Source organism: Trachemys scripta, chromosome 12, assembly GCF_013100865.1.
Source record: "Trachemys scripta elegans isolate TJP31775 chromosome 12, CAS_Tse_1.0, whole genome shotgun sequence".
Lineage (NCBI taxonomy): Eukaryota > Metazoa > Chordata > Testudines > Emydidae > Trachemys > Trachemys scripta.
Genome location: NC_048309.1, coordinates 4,774,220 through 4,795,728, shown reverse-complemented (window position 1 = coordinate 4,795,728; position 21,509 = coordinate 4,774,220). Strand labels below are relative to the sequence as shown.

The 21,509-nt window shown below is 48.2% G+C and overlaps 1 protein-coding gene across 1 annotated transcript in view; it reads left to right on the top strand.

Moving 5' to 3' along the window:
* The first annotated feature begins 8,937 nt into the window (after positions 1–8,937).
* RGS19 (regulator of G protein signaling 19) overlaps positions 8,938–21,509 on the top strand; it is a 31,022-nt gene continuing 18,450 nt past the window's right edge. Inside the window, exons 1-2 of the mRNA XM_034786662.1 lie at positions 8,938–11,695; positions 11,784–11,903. The gene's annotated coding sequence lies outside the window, so the exon portion shown is untranslated. The remainder of the gene's footprint in view (positions 11,696–11,783; positions 11,904–21,509) is intronic.

The following is a 21,509-nucleotide window of genomic DNA, read 5'->3' as shown; positions in this document are numbered from 1 at the left end:
AGGAGGGATTAGAGTTCCCGGAGGCTCTTCATTAAGTGTTTTTCGTCGTTGTGTGACTTCCTTCTAAAGGGCCAGACGGGCGCTGTTTTGTGCATGTTTAAAAAATAAAAGAACCTCTTAGAATTAATAAGAGCAGGCCCCTGTTCAAAGCCCCTTGCCCCTCCCCAACCTATAGTTAGACCGGAAAGGACCATTAGGTCATCTCGTCTAACTTCCTGCAGAACACAGGCCATAGAGTTTTTTCCAGTTATTCCTGTTTTGAGCCCAGTAACGAGTGTTTGACTAAAGCGTATCTTCGGGAAAGGCATCCAGTGTTGATATGAAGACTTCAGGTATGCTCTCCGGGTGCTTCAAATCCTGGGTTAAACTGGATGGGAAACTTCTTCAACTGGCAAAAGCATCTAAAGGAGTTGGGCCCTCAAACACCCCTTGGCAATTCAATGAGAATCAGGTGCCTCAACCCCTTAGGTTCCTTTGACTATCCTGGAAATAATCACCTAAAAGGGACGCAGCCCCACATAAATGTTTAAAGAAAGAAAACGAATGTTGCTTATCTCAGAGAGAGTGCAAGCCCACTGTTATTCCAGCAAAAAAAAAAAACCTTGATCAAACTCGCGTACTTGGATAACAGCAGCTTAGCCAAAATGTCAGTGGTTTCTGGCATTCTTGCCTGATGTCAGCATTTCTCAATTGCATGTGGGGTTTGCTTTTTTAAACGTTCATATGGGTTGAGTCTCCATCTCACTGGTGGCTCATTTCCTTGGAAGGTGCGCTTAGTCGCCTTCTTGTCTTTGAGTTCAAATGACAAAAATCGGTCTTAATGATTTGTTCCCCCTCCTGGTTGTTGGGGGCAGGGGGTGTGTTTAAAGGGGCAATGTCAGATCCATTTCTTGCCCCGAATAATTACAATTGTAACCAACGCTGAGAATGTTATAATTGGCAGTGCGTGTCTGGGTTCACCCCCAAAATATTAATTCCAGGACTGGAAGAATTGAATAAAAACCTGGGTCTCCTTCATTTTTCAACGAGATGCCCAGGATTTAACTACTGGATAACTCTGATTGATTTCTTAAGGTCTAGACCAGTGGTTCTCAAACTAGGGCCGCCGCTTGTTCAGGGAAAGCCCCTGGCGGGCCAGGCCGGTTTGTTTACCTGCCGCGTCCGCAGGTTCGGCTGATTGTGGCTCCCACTGGCCGCGGTTTGCTGCTCCACGACAATGGGGGCTGTAAGGGCGGCCAGCATGTCCCTCGGCCCATGCCACTTCCTGCAGCCCCCATTGTCGTGGAGCGGCGAACCGCGGCCAGTGGGAGCCGCGATCAGCCGAACCTGCGGACGCGGCAGGTGATCAAACCGGCCCGGCCTGCCAGGGGCTTTCCCTGAACAAGCGATAGCCCTAGTTTGAGAACCACTGGTCTAAATCCTACAGCAAATGACATCCCACATTTCCAGTCTGTGCACAGTACATGCAGTAACATTATATAGGTATTAAATTCTTCAAATTGATCATTCCTGGATTGAAGTAAAACCCTGAGGGGAAATAGGAAGTGCCGTTCAATGATAGTATACAACGTCTCTGGGTCTCAAAGCCCGCACCTGTACTGTTTGAGCTAAAAGACAAGTGCAGCCTCTCTTGGGGGATGGATTGATTTGAAGGAGCAGGGTTATTTGTGGCTAGCTTGCATATTGCTTTAGCTTTCACCATTGTCTCCTACCTGGATCCACATTTATCTTGGGCATCCTGTTTTTCATTTTTTCTCCTTTCTCTCTTTCTGTGGACCACCGCGTGGGTAGATGGTGCCATGCCTTTGAAAGAGAGTTCAAGGATGCCTTCGACTCGGGTGTAAGCAGATGCTAAACAAATAATTATGGCTTGTTAGGCATCTTTTATGCGGCATCAAGGATTGTTTAATAGCTACCTGTGTATCACGGTGGTATTACTCCTCCTATACATATGCTCTTTAACCTCCACTCCTAGTCTTTTAGAATTTTCAGTTAGGGTTGGTTATTGTGTGTGCTGTTTTTATTCTACTTAATAATGACTTATGTTTTGATGGAAGTGTAAGGCTATGGGAAGGCGCTGTAACAGCCATGTATGGATTGCATCGTTCGACTGCAGTACATGGTTTTTCTATTGAACGCTTAACAAACTGTAACTCCCTTATGAGATTCCCATTCAATGTGTGTAGGGAAGTGAATTTATAACATGACCTACTTCTTTGGGCCACTGTTTTAACTTCACATCTGTGCCCTGAGTTGGCTGGAGCTCATCGAACTCTAGGGATGTCACAGCTTTCTGGATAGTGTTAAGCAGAGGGATCAAAATACCTTTGGGGACCCTGTGCAGTTAATAACTATATAACCTAATATGTGGGTACCTCGTAGAATTTCACAGCTGCTGAGGAAACCCAACAAGTCCCTAGAGGAAAACAAATTCCGCAGTGCTGAGACATGTTTATGGCTGAGATCTTTCAGCTAAGACAGATCTTTTGATTTGGAAGTTCTGTACACCTCCTCTTGTTTGATCAGTCTTCGCTGGTTCAGGGGACAGGATCGCTCTGAAATTTGGCACCCCAGCTGAAACAGTTTTGCAAGACATTAGCCACACTTGTAGCTTTTCACCCCTTACAAGATTCTGGTAGATTTTAAAGATAGCCATTCCCTTTCCCTGCCTGCTACCCTTAGAAGTTTGGTGCTTCTGTTCTGTTGCTACTGTAGCTAAAAAGGGCTCAGATACTTGGCATTTTATATAACCCTGTATGGCTGTGGACAGATTTAGGACAAGGCAGTCGATTACAACTTGTCCCCCCGCCCCCTCTGGTGTGTTGTTCATACAGCAGTACAGTTGCATGCTGATACTTCACAAGCTGTTTTTACAAGTTGCTGATGAGCAAACTGCAGCTAATTCCTTTCCTTCTTATTCTGAAGGAGTTCAAAGTGGGATGAGTAAAACATGCGACTAAATTCCCACCACGCCAATGGATACAAAAGATATTTGGGGCACCTCCTCAGCTGGGGTAGATTGTCCCAGCTCTGTTAAAGTGGTAATTTACGCTACTGAGAATCTATGTGGTTTGAAATATACTTCGTTATCCTGTGCTTTCAATCAGCGTAGGTGGAATCTCTGGGAAAGTTGCTACAGATGAGGGTGAGCGATGGGTTTTGCCCTCACATCAGCACACAAACTGTGCAAATCGATTCCAGGCTTTTAGCCATTTAAGTGCTGCCTAGCGTGGGATGTAGGGTAAAGCCCCCCAGGTAGGCATATCTGCTTTGCAGCACTCTGCCCGGTGGAGCTGTGAGCACGTGGAAGAGAGTTGTCATGCTGTGCTATCCTCACACAGAGACTGTGCTAGCGAAGGGTTAACAGAGGCCAGGTTAGGGTGAGTGTGTTGGACTGTTCCCACAGCCGTATGCCCTCTACAAATCCAGCCGGTGAAAATGGCTGGGAGCCCTGTAGCAATCTGATCGTTATCAGCAGACCAACGTAGACATTTGGGTTGGGAAAGATGGATCCGATGACAGAGCGCTCTCCCCTCCCCGCCCCCCGCCGGATGAGGGTTCCAAATGGTGAAGGGCTGGAAGGAAGAAGCATTTATCTCTCCTGGTTAAAATCTGGCCGTTGGCTGTTGAGCTACATCATTGATGAGGAGACACCTGAGTAGGAAGAGAAGAGCTTTTAACAGCTCTGCTGGGATCGGTCTGCTACCAGCGCAAAGGAGAGGGCTGGTTTTCCAGCAGACAGGTAGACTAGCAGCAGTTGTACACCCAACCCCAGGGAGTCTGTGTGTGTGTCTCTCTCCCCTCCATAGATTTTGTTGGTTTTAACACAGATCGGGTTGCCGAGCCTCTGGGTTCATCTTCCTCCCGGATCCAGCCATCCCTGTGGGTTTTGTGCTGAGGAAGAGGCCTGCAGCAATTCTTACGGCTGCCTACTCACGGGATGAGTCTGCCGTTGAGTCCTGCAGGTTGCCCCGGCCCATGATGCTCCCTGCTGCCATCTCTCGATTTCTCATCTTCCATTGTGCTGAAGCCTGGATCCAACGATGAACAGGAACACACGTCAGTAAGAATGAAACCCGGGGGGAAATCTGTGCTGCAGATTGAAAATCTGATGTAGAGACGGCAGCCACTGAAGAAGTGGAGCTGAGAGTCATGCTGCCAGGTCCGGGGAACGACTAGGGCTAGTGAGGGGATGGTCACTGAAGGTACAAAAGGTCGCTATCTGCTTCAGCCAAGGCAGAATACTGCAAACTCAGTCACCTGGCTAGAATCACTGAACAAGTAGGAAATGTCTTGGCTTTCTAGGTGAACTAACAAGCCAGGAGGGTGTTTAGACAGGTGGAAGGGAGGGGAACAAATAACTTGGAACATGTAACCTCTTGGACAGACTGTTGAGCATCAATCTCCACTGCCTTGCAATTTGGTTAGTCACTTAAACCTGTGCAAAGCAGGCGTTGAACATGGCCTGTGGTGTAGAATCCTGATCTGGTAGTGTTTTGTGTCCCTTTGCACTGGCATACATGACAATGCTTGGTGTGGTGGAAAATTGAAACCTCCGCCTGTTTATTTCTGTTCACAAAGGGGTGTCCGAATTCTTGAACGTTTTGGGGCTTTATGTTATTCAGATTCACATAAGGTCACTTATGGACAGTCTGTTGTGAAACACAGAAATGTAGGGCTGGAAGGGACCTTGTGAGGGCATCATATCCAACTCCCTGCACCGAGGCAGGATCAAGTAAACCTAGACCATCCCTGACAGGTGTCTGTCCAACCTGTTCTTAAAAACCTCCAATGATGTGGATTCCACAACCTCCCTTGGAAGCCAATTCCAGAGTGTAACTACCTTTGTAGTTAGAAAGTTTTTCCTAATATCTAACCTAAATCTCCTTTGCCGTTGATTAAGCCCATTACTTCTTGTCCTACCTTTAGTGGACATGGAGAACAATTGATCACCGTCCTCTGTATAACAGCCCTTAACAGATTTGAAGACTATTACCAGGTCCCTGCTCAGTCTTCTTTTCTCAAGACTGAACATGCCTTTTTCTCATAGGTCAGGTTCTCTAAACCTTGTACTATTTTTGTTGCTCTCTGGACGTTCACAGTCCCTGTTGTGTTGATTAGTTACGTAGTTTTGACCAGTATTCTTGCTTAAGTTGCGTTTAACACAAGTGTTCACCCCTGAGAAAGCTCTGCTGCTGATGAGAAAGTGAAAGGGTTTTAGAGTCGTGGCCCAATCAAAATTTACTCTCAGATGTCAGTGAATATTCATGGGGAAACGTGTTCCACTGTTGGCTCAGCTCTGATGCCACGTGCCCATTTTGGGTAGGTTTGGTCTCCTTGGCTCCCCCTTCTCCTAAAGCAAGCTCCGTCCCAGTGCCTGGTTCGTTAGGTGAAAAGAGGGGGCAGCAAGAGAGGCTGGAGGTACAGTGAGAAATAACACCCATTCTTTATCACCAGCAATGACTGGAAATAACTTGGCCCTCTCCTTCTTTTCTGGCTAAGGCCTACGCCTCCCTCCCAACCCCAAGTTTAAAATAAGTGTCTGCCTTTTAGTTTGTGTTCTGGGATGCCAGCACAATTGTTGGATGGTAAAAGGATCCCATAAAACTGTTTCTCCTCTCCCACCAGCTGCACAGACTCATCTGCATTTGTTGCTGGAAGCTGAATTTATAAGAGTGATGAAATGCAGAGGGGAAATTAACAATACTGCTTTGCACTCCAATCGCATTGGTCATACGGGGATCTCAAAGCACCTCAAAAACCCTAAGGAATTAGGCTTCACCGCTCAACGTGTGAGGCAGGGATGCATTACTCCCCACTAAGGAATGGGGGGAGATGGAGGCTCGGAGAGTTTACATGATCACTAAGGGTCAGAAACTTGAGCGGGGCTGGGGACAGAATGGTGGTTGGGGGCTTGCATGGATCACTGACAAGCTACTATTCCTGAGGTGCACGGCTCTCATGGCTGTGTAGGGAGAGGCAGCCCCTTGAGTAGCTTGGTCCCTGTTCATGGTGGCCTTTGAAGCTCAGGGCCTGGCCCTTGGACTGGTTTGGGTATTAGTTGGGGATCCCTTGCAATGACAGCAGCGTGGCAATGATCGGTTCCTATTCTGGGCCGTTAGTTGGTGTTCCTGTCCGCTAAGGATTGGAGGAGAACAGCGCAACCCAATGGCAGCACCGTTGCCCCAAGCAGTCAAGAAGGTGGAGCACGCTGGGTTTCTCTCCTGCAGGCTGGCCTGTAAGTGTCTGGTATGTTTTCAAGCGCCACCTTCTATTCTTTTTTTAAACCAGATTGCTAAAGAAAAATACCAATCCTAATAATAGCTTGTACAACTTCCTGTACCGCTGCCAGGTAGCAAGCGCAGGGTGCCGAGGCTGTGAGACAGCCGTCGCGGTGTGGGGCGCCGTCGTCTGAGAAGGCAGAGCGCTGTTGGCTGCGCTGAGACGTGCCAGGTGTTTCAGAGCGCGGCTTTGGGAGTCCCTCTGGAGCAGTGGTTCTCCATCTATTTACCACTGTGGGATGCATATGCAGCTCTCTGTGTGTTGTGTGGGCCACATCCACACAATAGCTATACTACCCTACGTCTCTGAGGATGTCACACGTGTGCTGAATGGGCCGCACGTTGAGAACCACTGCTCTAGAGCCTGGAGCGTTCTCACTGCTGCACCCTGTCCTGCAGCAAACGGGCTTCACCAGCATGAATTTTGCCATCATATGGGATTTCTTTCTCTTCCCCCTCCCTTAAATTGACTCACTCGGTTTCCAAGCGCTGTGGCTTCTCTGTCTTTTAAAGCATCAAGTCCAGTCCCAGTGTAGTGTTCTAAAATAACCTAGGGCTGAGTCCGGCGACCTTCTGCCTGCTCCATTCATTTCACAGTGGGACCGCTCTCTGAGTGCCTGGAAGATGGGCCCTGAGCTCCTAGTAATCTGACTGCTGCGAGGGGAACGGGCAGGGGATCGGAGGAGAGGTACAGTTCCTGTGCAAACGACAAGAGCATGCGGGACTGATCTGAAGAGCAAATGCAGCGTTTTCCTGCCTATTAGGGACAGGGTGGGGGAACTTAATAAAGCTGTCCTGAGTGCACACAGGGTGCAGAAATGTCTCTGAGCCTGGTTATGTTACCTGATGCCACGAGTTAGCAAGTAAGCAAACAGGCATTTTGACTGGACTGTCGAGAGCTCTTCTCCCTAGGGTATGGCATAACACCCCCCCACACACACACACACACACACACACCTTTATTGTACAATGCAAATTGGTGTGACGAGCATAGCTGAACGTCGTTGAAATGCTGCGTGAGAGGCCGTTCAGTGGTCAGAGTAGAGAAGTCTTGGGGAAACCCTGCTGCTAACCTGTGTGACTTGGGGCAAGTCACTTAATGTCTATGAGCCTTTGCTGCCCAATCTGTGTGCTGGGGACATTACCAGCTCCTTTGGCAAAGTGCACTGAGATCCTTGGATTGAGAGCCCTGGATTGCAGGAAGGCGCTCTGCTTGGGGTCCGCATTTCAGTCCCGTTCAGAAACATCAGCCAATATCATAGGGTTAGACGGGACCGCCAGGGTCATCTAGCTAGTCTAACCCCCTGCCAAGATGCAGGATTTGTTGTGTCTAAAACAAATTTGTTGTGCCCTGCTTATATAGCAGTTTAATGGTGGCGCATAAGACACCTGTGCTTTGTAACCTGCAAGGGCTTCCCGCTCAGTTCGGGGTGAAATTCAAGAAGCTGACTTTGCTTTATAAAGGTCTAAACTGGGTTTCCCCTCATGTTCCGGCCCCACCCGCTGTGGGGGAAGACCCTCTGTCTAGAATTTCCCCTGACTTGATCTAAAAGAGTGCGGATTTGCTGATGTTCCAGGCACCTTGAGAAGCCTATTCGTTCAGGCTCTTCCTCCGGGCCAGAGGGTAAAAGAGGAAGGTTCTTTTTTGTTTTGTTTTGTTTTTTGCTGCAGGGAGGGCGGAGGACGAATCCGCTCGTGGTGTTGGCATTTTGTCAGCGTGATGTTTTTTTCCTCCCTCCTCTGTTAGTATGTGTTCAAAACGCACTTAGCAAGAGCACTAGGTGCACAATGTAAAACTGAAAGCATTTCAGAGTGGTCGTCCGGGATCTTCAATGTATCAGTCCTTGGAACTGTTGTGAGTTGCTGTTTCTTTCATGTGAATGCAAGGGTTTGCGGATTGCCACCGTGTGAACTTGTGAAGTCTGACTGTCCAGCTGTTTGCCGCTTATGGTGTTTCCTTGGTTAGCACTGAAGGTGTCAGCGTTTTGAATCAGAGTCTCCCACCCACACACGTAGTTTCAACTTCTCCTGCATCCTGCAGTGAGTCTGGTGTTGACCTCAGTCCTTTCTAGCTCTGTAAAAGGTCATGACAGACCCAGACTGAAGGAGGTTATAGAACAATACAGCTTCAATTGCTTGAATGTAGTAACCGACTTCAGATGGGGTTAGGACTAGACTTCAGATTGGGCTGTAATAGGTGATAAGGAGAGGCATGGATCCTGTTGGCAGAGATAATAGTCTGGGATAGTTGGGGGCGGTGCTTGCATGCCTCCGCCTAGGAGCCAAATCTGCTGGCGACTTCCAGGACGCAGCGCGGTCCGCAGCGCCAGGAGAGGCGGGAAGCCTGCCTCTGCACCCCAGCTGTGCCACTGACCGGGAGCAGCCGGAGGTAAGTCTGCACCCCAATCCCCTGCCCCAATCCTGACCCCCCCCCAAACCCGGAGCCCCTTCCTGCACCCCAACCCCCTAACCCCACCCCAGAGTCCGCACCCCCAGCCCAGAGCCCTGACCCCTTCCCACACCCCTGCCCCAGCCCAGAGCCCCCTCCCACACCCTGAATCCCTCATCCCCAGCTCCATTGGGTCACGGGCATCAGCAATTTTCTTCAACGGGTCGCCAGAAAAAAAGTTTGAAAACCACTGCTCTAAATAGATGTCTCTGATGATTAGCAGAAACAGCCAGGGAAGTCCTGGAAACCCACACGAAAGGCAATTAGATTCATGCTTATACGCTGGCAAAAAAATAGATCTCCTCTAGGAGAAGTCCTTTTTTAAACACTGCTGCTTTCCTCTGCGGGGGGGACAGTGGTTCATCTGGTCCCTCCCCTGTGTAAACAGTGGTTGATGATGTATGAAGCGGTCTCTGCTGGCTTGAATTGGGGGAGCCACAGTTACAACTTCCCAGACACATTCTCTGGAGCTCCACTCCCCTGGGTTGTGTCTCATCCATTGTTTCTGTGTTTTACACCATGTGGTCTGTGTGACGGGGCTGGGGAATTCAATTGTCTGGCCAAAGTCCCAGCTCCCTCCTCTTCTGCCCCACACCAGCTAGTTCAGGAGTGTCCTGCTTCTCTCTTAGGGCTAGCCTAAGGTCGACATAGCTACATCGGTCAGGGATGGAGAAAATCCACCCCCTGATCAGTGTCGCTATTCCAACCTAACCCCCCTTGTAGACACAGGGAGGTTGATGGACGAATGCTTCTGTCAACCTAGCTACCGTTGCTCAAGGAGGTAAAGTTACTACACTGACAGAAAACCCCTCTGTGTACGTTACGTCTCCATGATGGAGTTAAGCCAGCATAATCACGGCGATGTAGCTGTGCTGGTACAGTCTCCGTACTGTAGACATACTCTGAGTGGCGTCTCTTTGGGAAGAGAAGCAGGAGCATACTTGCCTTAAGGGGCAAGGACAGGCAGTGCCGTCCTGGGGGATGGGTGCGGCGCTTTATGGCCATGGGAAGGGAGGTGCCTTCTTGGCAAATGCAAGAAGCGGGTGGGCCTAACCGGAAAGCTGTCACACTGAAAAGGGGAACCCCTAGTTTTCCGGTGCAGTGAAAGAGAATGACTTTGCAAAAGGAACCCTTTGTCTGAATAGCTTGCCTGGGCTGAGCCGTGGGATGGCTGCTGTCAAGCTGGTTTGGGTCTTAAGTGCATGGGTGTGTCATGGAGTAGAGGGGAGATAACTGGCCTTTGGGCTCCCTCGCCCCCTTTTGAAGCTGAAGAAAACAGCTGGCGTTAGGCCTTGCACTTGACTGATAACCCAGTGGTGCTTGCGCTACGGGAGGTGCTCTCCAAGCACAGGCACCTGGAGATCTGGAGAATCAGCCCAGGTTTAATTTGGCTATTCAGATCAGGACACCCACTCCCCAGCACACTCCCACCCTGTTGATCTCATCGCTCAGGGGCCCGTACCTCTGAAAAACTAGAAATACCATGCCCCATGCGCTCTCCTGTTCACAAACCTCTGTGTCATTCACTTTCATTTGAATCCCGTTTTTGCCCATTGTGCTGTGGGATTGCTTCTTCTCAGTATTAACTGAAAAAATGGGGTTTGGATGGTGCTGGCATTTCAGGGTCTCCCTCTAGGTATGCCTCCCCCTCTGGAAAATGCTGGAATAGGTGACATCAGCAGAGTAGGGGAAGCCCAAGCGTGGCAATCTCAAATCAGTTTTCACTCTGCTTCAGTCTTGGGTTAACACTCTGGGTGCAGGGCTCTCAGCCGTTGACAGTGTGGAGCATTTCATTGAAAAAAGGAAACTGAGGTTGCATTTCTGATTGTGTTTTACTTTGTGAGTCAGTCTTGGCCAGAAAACCCTAAAGAACCAACCTTACTTTGTGTGTAAGGCGGGAATGTCTCCTCCTTGGTTATACACAGGTAACAATTTGTAACTCAGCACTCCGATTAGTCTGGGATGAATCAGAAAGTGACGGCCCTTTGCGTAGGCTGAGAACAAAGTTCTTTCACTTTTGTTGGTAACGGGTGCTTTACGTGAGAGACCCTTGATTCATGACCGCAGCTTAGAGTGACAGAAGGTTAGAAGCAGTATCGCACACCTAGCTGTTAGGTGTGCTGCTTGTGGAAGGGACAGGCAATGTATAAGCGATGTATAAGGTATGTTCGGGCTGAAAATTTGGCTCTTACAAGTTACCCTGGCTTGTTACTGTGAAAGTGGCCATGTGACTACCAGAGACCTTTGCTGATCATTCAATAATGCCCATTCCAGGAGAGGAAAATCAACATATCATTAACCCTATTAATACTGGTGCATCTTCAGCAGCTGTAGTAAATCCATTTCACCAGCAGGAATGCCAGGACATTCCAGGTATTTCCAGAAAGCACTAAACTTGTGCGTCTGTGGGTCAGATCAGGTAGGGGCAACTTCGCGATTGTTCTTGGTTTCCAGTTGTTGGGGGTGATAAGCTCTCAGGCATAACACCTTGCTTTTAGCTTAAATGGCGGCAACTCTTGGGAAGTTGCTTGTGTATCACAGGATGTTGTTATCTCAGAGTATCTGTCTTTATAGCTATGCCCATCGCTGGCTATGCAGTGACAGTCTGTGTCACATATGGGAGCACAGCCTTCCGAGGCGCTTGAAGTGGGAAGAAAAGATGATTGTGAGATGCTAGTGGAGTAAGTTTTGCACCATTCCTGTCCTTGATTTTGATCAGCGCTGTTTTTTTAACATAATCCTTCCTAGGAAAAGCAAAAACTCAGGCAGTAATTCCATCGGGGTATATATCTTTCCACTCCCCAGTAAAACATTTGTCTAGTAAATGTATGAAACACAAGCTCTGAGTTTCCTGGACCACGTCAACACAGATGGGAGCAATCCGGGGACAGGCCTGTCAGCTTTCACTCTGAACAGGAAGGCTCACCGGAGGGGAGAACTCATTGATGGTGCTTTCCCAAAAAAGGTCTGAACTCTTCATTTGATTCTGCCACTTCCCTTGCCACTCCCTTTCCTGTTAGAGGAGGTACTCAGTTTTTTATTCCTTTCTTCAGATCTGCAAGTCTGTTTAAATGCTTCACGTAAACTGAGATGCTGTATCAGGAACTATAGTTGGGCTGCTGCTGGAGGGGCACGCAGAATGGCTAGATTGAAGGTTTCCATCCACAGAACAGGTACAGCAGTGATACAGGCGTCTCCTTTGCTGCTTTGCTGAATTGATTCAAAACACCCGCCGATTCTCTGGTCTGGGCGAGCTGTGCTCAGCACGGGATCCGAGAGGAGCAGGGGAAGGTAGCTTTACGTCCTCTTTGCAGCTCCCCACCCCGGCTAACATAATTTAGAGCAGTGACAGGCCTGCTCTCTTGTTCTTAGCTGCATGTGACATGTGTGTGTGTGTGTGTGTGTGTTGTGTTTTGTTGTGTTGTTTAATAAGACTGGGACTTTTCAGCATGGGAAAGAGACGGCTAAGAGGGGATATGATAGAGGTCTATAAAATCGTGACTGGTGTGGAGAAAGTAAATAAGGAAGTGTTATTTACTCCTTTTCATAACACAAGAACCAGGAGTCACCCAATGAAATTAATAGGCAGCAGGTTTAAAACAAACTAAAGGAAGTATTTCTTCACACAACGCACTGTCAACCTGTGGAACTCCTTACGAGAGACTGTTGTGAAGGCCAAGATTATAACGGGTTGAAAAAGAATCTGATAAATTCATGGAACAGGGGTGCTGCTTTAGCATGTGTGCTAAAGGCTGCGGGTGTGCCCGGTGTTGTAGGTTCCCAGCTGGTGTTGGGGCGGCCGGCTGACCTCCGAGGTCCAGGGGCGGCAGCCCACGCAGCAGGGGTCCAGGGGAGGGGTCTGGGCTGCCACTGCCCTGCCACCCGGCCCCTGCAGCCCACGTTACACATTGCAGGCCGCATATGTGGCCTGCAATGTGTAATATGTTGAGAACCACTGTCATGGAGGCTAGGTCTATCAATTGGCTATTAGCCAGGATGGGCAGGGATGGTGTCCCTCTGTTTGTCAGAAGCTGGGAATGAGCGACAGGGGATGGATCACTTGATGATGACCTGTTCTGTTCATTCCCTCTGGGGCACCTGGCACTGGCCACTGTTGGAAGATAGGCTATTGGGTTAGATGAACCTGTGGTCTGACCCAATATGGCCGTTCTTATGTCATGACTATGTTGGGAGGTGGCTCTGGATGACTGAGATTTAAAGGGGCAGCCCTCAAGAAGCCAACTTCCCAGCTGCTTTGCACAAAAAGACTGAGAATCAGACCTAACCACCTCTAGCAACAAGGAGGGTGCAAATCACTCTCTGTGCCCATCCAAATCTTGGTGCCTCCAAAGCTGTCAAGCTGATTTCAGATAGAGCATGGAGCAGCTAGCATCTTGTAATGACTTGCACTCAGAACTCAACTGGGGCTGAGGTTTGAACCAACAACCTGGGGAGGGGGGAAGGGCTGTTTGATCTCATGACTGCTCTTTGGAAGCACCCAGTCCCTCCTCTAGATCATTTAGAATTAAGTTTGCTCTCTCTCGTCTTGTGCAGTACTGTAGGAGCCCGGGGTGTGCAGGACTCGCTCTTAAAAGATCACTTTATTAGAGGTTTCCCATGTGATAACTCCCCATATGGCCTGTGCTCATGTGAAATCCCTGCCTGGCAGATAAAGTCAGCCCAAAACGTTTCAACTCGGCCACCTCTCGGTTCCCCCTTGGTAACCCCCTAAGTTCTCATACTCTCTCTCTTCATGTGACACCCGAAGGTGATACTTTGGTCTGCTTCTATTCTAAGTGTAGTTTCTCCCTTCCTACTTAACTTGGTGGACTGATTGTTAGTCTCCAGGATTGTGAACGTTGTAGATAGCAACTGTGTGCTCTTCGGTACCAATCTAGGAGTCCACCCCAAGCCATAAAATATAGATGGAGGGTGTGTGGGTGCCATATTAAGTTTATTTCAGTCTACAGTTACCACCTTTGTCATTTTCTCTGGGACAAACTGATGTCATGACTGCACTGACGCCTTGCCGAGTGATGTTTCGGTGCATCAAAACATCAGTGGGTTGTAAAATAATGGTGACTTTGGAGGCAAATTTGCATCCTCCCAACGGTGTTGGACAAACAGATCATCGAACGGACATACTCCCAAGTTGGGACACCTGACTTAGCAGTAATCTGCTATGTGAATTTACAGGAAAACGCTCTGTGGAAAGGCAGAACTCTGTTCTCATTTATCTGCTTCTAGTTAAAAAAGAAATACATAACTTTTCTATACAGTTTTTTTTCCTCTGTATTGTTCAAAAGTACAATTTTCTCTCCTGATGAAATTGAAATTAACATGGCTTTTGTCTGTCTGTGTCTGTGCCCCAGACTCGTCTGTCTTAGATAGAGGTAGGAATGCACACACATGTGGCATCAGTGTTCATTGTTTGGGAAGCTCACACGTTGTATTTATATCCCAGGGAAAACTGTGGCTCTTGGGGAGGAATAGTATTTCTCAGTGGTAGTGGTCGACTTTGAATTTTTAAATTGTAAAGACCTGCCCTCTCTAGGCTTTAAAAATGGTGAGGGGACAGTGTCAAGGTCCCGTGTGCTCCCAGACTTTATTAAAAACATTTTCCACCTTTATTCCTTTTTATTACTGATGACCAAGACATGTGTATTTTGAGATACAGACCCAGATGTCCCAGTTCAGGTGCACAGTTGCTGTGACTACCAATGCAGAATGTGCAGTTGTTCATACAAAATGTATCTAACTAGCCACTTGGCTGCACACTTAAGTCACTGCAAATGTATGTGTGGTAACAGCTCATCCAAATTCAGCATGCAGTTGTATGCGTACCTTGCAAAGACGGTTAGATGCCCAAGTCCCACGCTGTTATGTTTTAAATTTACTTTGTACACCCAGAGCTGTGGGCGGGGGCACCCTTTGGTGTGGACTTTTGAAGACCAAAACCGAAACTCATAAACTCCTGAAAATCTGTTCCAAAAACATGCAGACATGCACACGCTCTCCTTCTCCTCTTCACACTTCAGAATTTCTGGCATCAGAACTGGGCCCTCAGCAGTGAATTCTGATGCTCACAGTCACTAGATTCTGACATCCCTGAGACCGGGGGACCATGGCAAAGCAAGGGTATGAGAGGCAGAAGTGGTGCTTTACAGACACACAGCTGGGTAGCTAGCACTGCTGGGAAAAGGCTAGTTATGTTGGACTTTGGGAAGCTTTGTCAGAAATGAGCAAGGGCCCCTTTAAGGGAGGTTTTATTCTGTCTGCTTGGGAAATCTCCCTTGTTCAAGTCTTCCTCTTTTCAGAATTATCTCTCTCTGTCTCTTGCCCACAGTCTTCCCTCTCCTAGGCTCTTGAGACAAAGTATTTCAACTCCAACTGCTGGCATCAGCTATCCTAGCTGAACTTCCTTCTGTGTGCTGTAGTGTGGCCTCTCTCTATGAATTGCACTAGTGTCTCTGCACTGCTTAATATTGTGCCTTTTGCCAGCTCTGTGTAATACGTCCATAAACACCCTGTAAAATATGTGCCGGCAATTGCTGTGAGAGGAGTTAACGCTCCAGCTGCATTGCAAAGCAAGATCCCTCCCTTCCCCTCCGACCCCCCACCAGTCAGGGGCTATACACTAGGGTACACCGATGACATTGCAGCCTGCTCCATGGGATTCCATATGCCACACCGCTACCCTTCCAAATTCCATGTGATGGGGACAAGAGGGAATCTGGTTTGTTACTATGTGACCTGACATGGGTAGTGCATGGGTAGTCCTCCAGGCCTTCTTCATCCCCGAATTTCCTCCTATCTTTATGTCCCATGCCATTCCCAGCGGCCATTATTCTTCTGCTCCGGGTGGGACTGTAGCAGGGCTCCGCTGAGACCAAGTCAGTGCTGCCTCCGCAGGTGGCTTGAGGGGTTTCTTCTGAGCCACCTAACGAAAGCAAATAGTCATCTTCTGCCCTCCATGTGCAGCACAGTGTGACACAGGTCTGGAAAGAGTCTTGTATGGGTGCGAGCATTGCACAGGGCCTCCAAGCGAGCTCTGTACACCTGCCTTGTTGTACGAGCGTATGGGCCCCCCGATGCCCACGGAGGGGTTCCCAAAGATTTGTGCTCCCTTGCGGATTACTCTGACCTGTTCGCTCCTGCACCTGCTTTGACTTTCTAGGAACGTGGGGGTCTTGCATGTGAATGTTTTGCCAACAGCCCACCCTGTTGGCACGCGAGAGTAAAGCTAGTCCAAAACCCCCCACCAAACCCTACGCTTGCCCCGCCTTTGTTGGTTGAAATCTTTTGACCAGCCCTGCTAGACGGAGCCATCCAGCAGGCAATAGAATCACGTGTTTGTAGGCTGTAGCTTGTACATCGTGCAGCACAGAAGGGGTTAAATATACCATGACTCTCCTGCTAAAAAAGTCCCTAATGCTTTTCAGTGTCCCTAAGACACTTTCCTCTTGGCTCTCCTCAGCATTGTTGTTTCTCAGTATCCCCAGGCCCTTCTCCACCCCATGTCGTCTAGTCAGGAAGCTCAGTTTTGAGTCCTACAATCCGACGGGTTTAGAACTGGACTCGTTTTACTGCACTAGCCCATGTACCTGTTCGGATATCAGCAAAGACAAAGCTTATCCTCCGGAAAACGCTCGCTTGCCATTAGACCACTGATGTGCCCAGACCCAATCGTGCTGACCAGTGTTGTCTCTATGTTTCTTTGTACTCCCTCCCTCTGTCTGTATCCATCTGTCGTCTCTTTGCTTCTACCTGGGTTGTAAACTCCTTGGGGCAGGGGCCACCTTTTTGTTCTGGGTCTGTACAGCGCCTAGCACAATGGGCCGTAATAGGGTTCCTGTTTGGCCACTGCAGTACTAATCATACTAAATGTATGTGAGTTCTAGAAGTATGGACCTCCTAGTGGAAGAGTTGCACTCACCGTAGGCGTGCTCCCTCGTGGCTGGGTGGAGCGTGGCAGCTCTTCCGTCTCTAGCACCCCCTGCCGATGCTCATGGCGGTCCAACATTAGCCTGTCTCCTGTTGCGACTCGACCTTTTTAGCCAACACACATTCTAATCCGACTTCTTCCAGGGTAACAAAGTCCAGAGTCCTTCCATCAGGTTTTTGTTCCTGACTCTGGGCCCTGTGGTCCTTACAGCCTCTCATCCCAGGGCCTTCAAAAGTCCTTGTCCCTTATATCAGAAGAGTTCATGCCACATTCCCCCATGGCGGGCCAGGGAACCAGGCCCTCCCCCTACGCTGGGAGGCCAAAGCCCCTTTACTGACCAGCCATGGTCTGCACCACCAGAGTCCTTGCTGCTGCCTCCCTTGACCCCGTCTTCCTACCAGCCATATTCCCCCCGGAGGGCTCCTGTGAGCCAGTCCCCGGCAGCATTCCACCCCTGGCCCTTCCATCGGGGAGTGCTACTCCTGCTCGGCTCCCCGCAGGGTCTCCCCTTGCGCCTGGGCTGAGTCTCTCCCTGCTTCTCCCAGACCCTCCCTCCGGGCCTCGTGCAGGAGCCTGACCTGCTCTCTCTAGTCCCTTGAGGAATTGCCAGCACAGCTTCCCTCAGGCTTCAGGTCAAACGCCCCTTAGGCGCAGGCTTCTCTCTGCCTTTCACCCAAGAGAGGAAACTCCCAGCTGCTTCTCCCCTGGCTCTCCTCAGCTTTCCTGCCCACTGCCCGGTGCTCCTCCCCAGCCAGGTCTGATCATCATTTATGCTCGCCGCCCTTGGGCCCAGGTTCTGGTTAACCAATGCAGGGTTTCTACAGCCCCACCCTCACCCACCCACACACACACTCTGCTTCCCTCTCGGCCTCTCTGGTTCTATGTGCTTCGTCTCATTCACGAGCCCGAGAAGAGGGATCTCTGGAGAGCCCCGAATCCGAGAAGGGGGAGCTGATGAAGAGATGGTATGTGATTGCCCAGCGTTCAGTTCATTGGTAGCTTCGGTTATTGCAAGCGTAAACAGAGGCCTACGCTAAAAGCCATTGGCTTGAGTTAGCCCAGGAGGTTGAAGGAGAGCACAGCCCAGAAGGATCGAATGCTATCTTCCCCTCTCTCTTCCTTTTCCCAACAGCTTTCCTCTTCACATGCTCTCCAGCCACGGCGCTCTCCTCTCTATGCCCTGCTCTCTGACGCACCCACGCACCTCTGGGCCCACTGAGGAGTGGAGCTGGGCAGATGCGTAGCTGACTACGCCTTTTTTAGGATTAAAGGGGAAGCTTTCCAAGTACTTGGGCTAGCTGGGTTTCCTCGTATTTACTCTGTTCCTGCACATCATCCCGTTTGGCTGTAATTAGAGGATCTGAGCGCTGCATTCTTGCTGGGAGCCGCTACCCTGTTGGGAAGCAACGTATTTGTATTGGTGGATAATTACTTTTCTACATCGTATTGAAGCTTTGGCTTAGTTATTGCATGTACAAGGACAGGAGAGCTGAGCAAGGTTGTCTATAAGGCCATCCCCTATTTCCATTTGTTCCGTGGTTAGCAGCTTCCTTTTCCTTGGAACAATCAGGTTTCAAGAGTAGGGTCCAAGAGCTGTTTTTGGTACAGCTTAGCGAGTGATTTGAGGCTGGGTTGCTGCTTGGATTTAGGTGTTTGCCGCTCGAGTTCACTGTCAAATGAAACAGCAACCATCGCAATGGGAAAGGTTCAGTCGACCAGCAAACCAAAAAGAGAGTGGCTTTCAAAGGTTGCCTGACTGCAAAGCCCCCTTAAAGAGAAGCCGAGATTGCTGCAAAGCAGGTTAACAAGGTCACAGGCACTCTGCCAGCATTTGAAATCTAAAAATAGGTACATTTGAGGAGAGAAATAGAGACGCTCCCTTTCAGCTCCAGTGAGATGTATTGGACAGTGGAATTTCTTCAAAGGGCCGGGAGAGAAATGTATAAATATTGCAGCTAAAAATCAAATAAAACAAAATTTGTGACTGACCCTTGTAAAGGAGGATTGCTGCGTTGTGTTTCCTGGGGCGTACCGAGTGCCTCGTGCAATTTGTCTAGATGTGTGCGAACGCACAAATTACACTCCATATTAATGCCCTGCTAAAAAATGTACACAGGGTAACAGCCCAGTGCAGCGGGCTGTACAGAGACAGATGGGTGCTGTAAAGCACCATAACAGTGACAGGTCTGAAAAAATGGCCTCATGTAACATCCCAATTCACAAACAATTCTCGTTATAACGGGGTGTCTCTCAAAGTGCAAAAGAGTGGACATGCCACCGAGCTCACTCTCCACCTCCCATTCTTGCAGTCGTCTTCCTGCCTTTCCACATGGTCCACAATCATCAGCAATGAGACAATTTCTCGTCCAATCCTTTCTAAATCCTGCAGGCAGCCCTGTGTGAAATAGAGGGAAGGGAATGTAGAGAGACAACATAGACTAGTGCATAGCGTGCACTGGGCCGGGAGTCAGGAGATCTGGATTCTATTCCCAGCTTTATCACTACTCTGTCGTGTGATATGGGCAAGTAACTTTGGCTCTCTGCTCCTGTGTCTCATCCCACGCTTTGTCCTAGCTTGTCAGACTGTAAGATCTTTGGGGCAGGAACGGTCTCTTGCTCTATGTTTGTACAGCTCCTAGCACAATGGTTCCTGATTTCGGTGGCATCCTAGTGCTGAATTATGCAGCAGCCTGACAGGTTTGTGGCAAGCACCAAACGTTTTTAAAAGTATGGTCATTGAGTAGGAAATTGACTAACCAAACCAAACTATTTTCTGCTGCCTCCCAGCGTTCAGTTTACTGTGCTGTGGATTTTGTACAGGCAGCACAGAACTGTGTTGTAGGAGTTATCAGAGGGGTGAGGAATTGGAGGCTTCGACACACAGGTGGTGAAAACATGGGGCATTGGTGCCCAGTGAATCTGCTGGTTTGAGCACCAAGGAGCACAGTTGAGGGTTTTACTTTTGGGGAGAAGTTTTTGCTTTTACCTTCATGTAATGGGCAGTGGCAGAAGTGATGTGTAATTTTGGTGAAGGGCATCAACTCTTAGTTCCTCATCCTTGACAGCAACCACCCTCCTCACTGTCCCAGTATCCACTGCTGCATTCAAAAATGATGGCTAAGAACGCTAGCGGGATGTTTCTGCTAAAATGATCAGCAGTGAAAAAATTCATTATTGTGACATATTAATTGTTGTCGTTATGATCCAGAGTGAACAGGGATGGTTTACAGCTCTTGGAACTATGGTTTCAGGCTGTCTTATTTGCAAATGCAGGCAGCCAGGCATGGCTGAATTGGGTCCCGTTTGGTTTACATTATGAAGATTCTTTTTGCAATCATGGTGTTTAATTTTAATTAAAGCTTAAATTTTGGAGCCTAGTTGTGCCGTAAACTTTTCAGTTGGAAAGTTGTGGAAGACATGAGCCTGGATGGAACATGGCCCTAAAATGAGGTACACCTCTACCCCGATATAACACTGTCCTCGGGAGCCAAAAAATCTTACCGCATTATAGGTGAAACCGCGTTATATCGAACTTGCTTTGCACAACCCCGCCCCCCCAGAGCGCTGCTTTACCGCGTTATATCCGAATTCGTGTTCTATCGGGTTGTGTTATATCGGGGTAGAGGTGTACCATGATGCAAAGTTAAAGTAAAAGAAACAACATCCGTAAATAAGCATTGAACAGCTGGTTTAACCAGTGTTACCGTTCAGGATTGACTATAGAGGATGGGATGGGATTGCCATGCAGCCTTTGAATAATGCTGTGGGGAAGGAGGGATAAATGTAGCATTGTAAGATAATAGTCTTTGAGTTGAGGCAGGGCTGCCGTGACAGTTCACCTGGCTAGAAGGTGTCGGGTAAATTTTGCCTGGAAAGATTCCAGCCCCAGAGTAGGTTGGATTGATTTAAACATGGTTTAAATCCCCAAATCGAAAGCCTTGATTTCACCTTTTTCCATTTGTACTTCTGTAATTTTCTAAAGCAAGATGCATTCTCATTCATTGAGATAACCATTCAAACATGTTGATTTACAACTAAATAGAGAGCCTTTACCCTAGATTTGGTACATCTTTTTGCTCCCTAGGAGGATATGCTATTATAGCTATATACAGTTATTTATGCAGTTCCTTAGCTTAATATTTTCAGATTCTCATTAACTGTACCTTTTGAGTACGTCAGAACATGGTGAAGGATATATTGCTTTTTTACTAGATAATTAATTTTTTGTTCATGATTTGTGTCAAGTTGCATTAGGATGGTAACTGCAATTTAATTAAACACACAAAACAGCATATACAATTTATTTTGATTAAACAAAACAAGCCCTTAATACAGTACATGACCTAGTGTGCCATATTTATAAAGCTTGACCTCAAAAGCTGGAAGTTTTCCCCAGATTCTTTCTTTATATAGAAAAGCAGCCTTTAACTCAAAGTTTTTGCTAGAGACTCGGATTCAGCATATTTTTTATTTGTTTTAAAAGATCATAATAAGTTTAGGCCTTAACACATTTTGTATTACATTCAAATTGCATTTTAAGCAGGTTTATTTTTAAAAAGAAAAACTTCTTATAATTTAAATAACAGAAAAAAATCTGATTCCCCCGCTGCTCCTCCAAAAAAAAAAATCCTAAATTTTTATCCACCCTGGCCCAGGGGCTTGGACTGAGCCCAGAAATGACCTGGGAGCTTATGGAAAGTGTCAAGTATCAGAGGGGGAGCCGTGTTAGTCTGAATCTGTAAAAAGCAACAGAGGGTCCTGTGGCACCTTTAAGACTAACAGAAGTATTGGGAGCATGAGCTTTCGTGGGTAAGAACCTCACTTCTTCAGATGC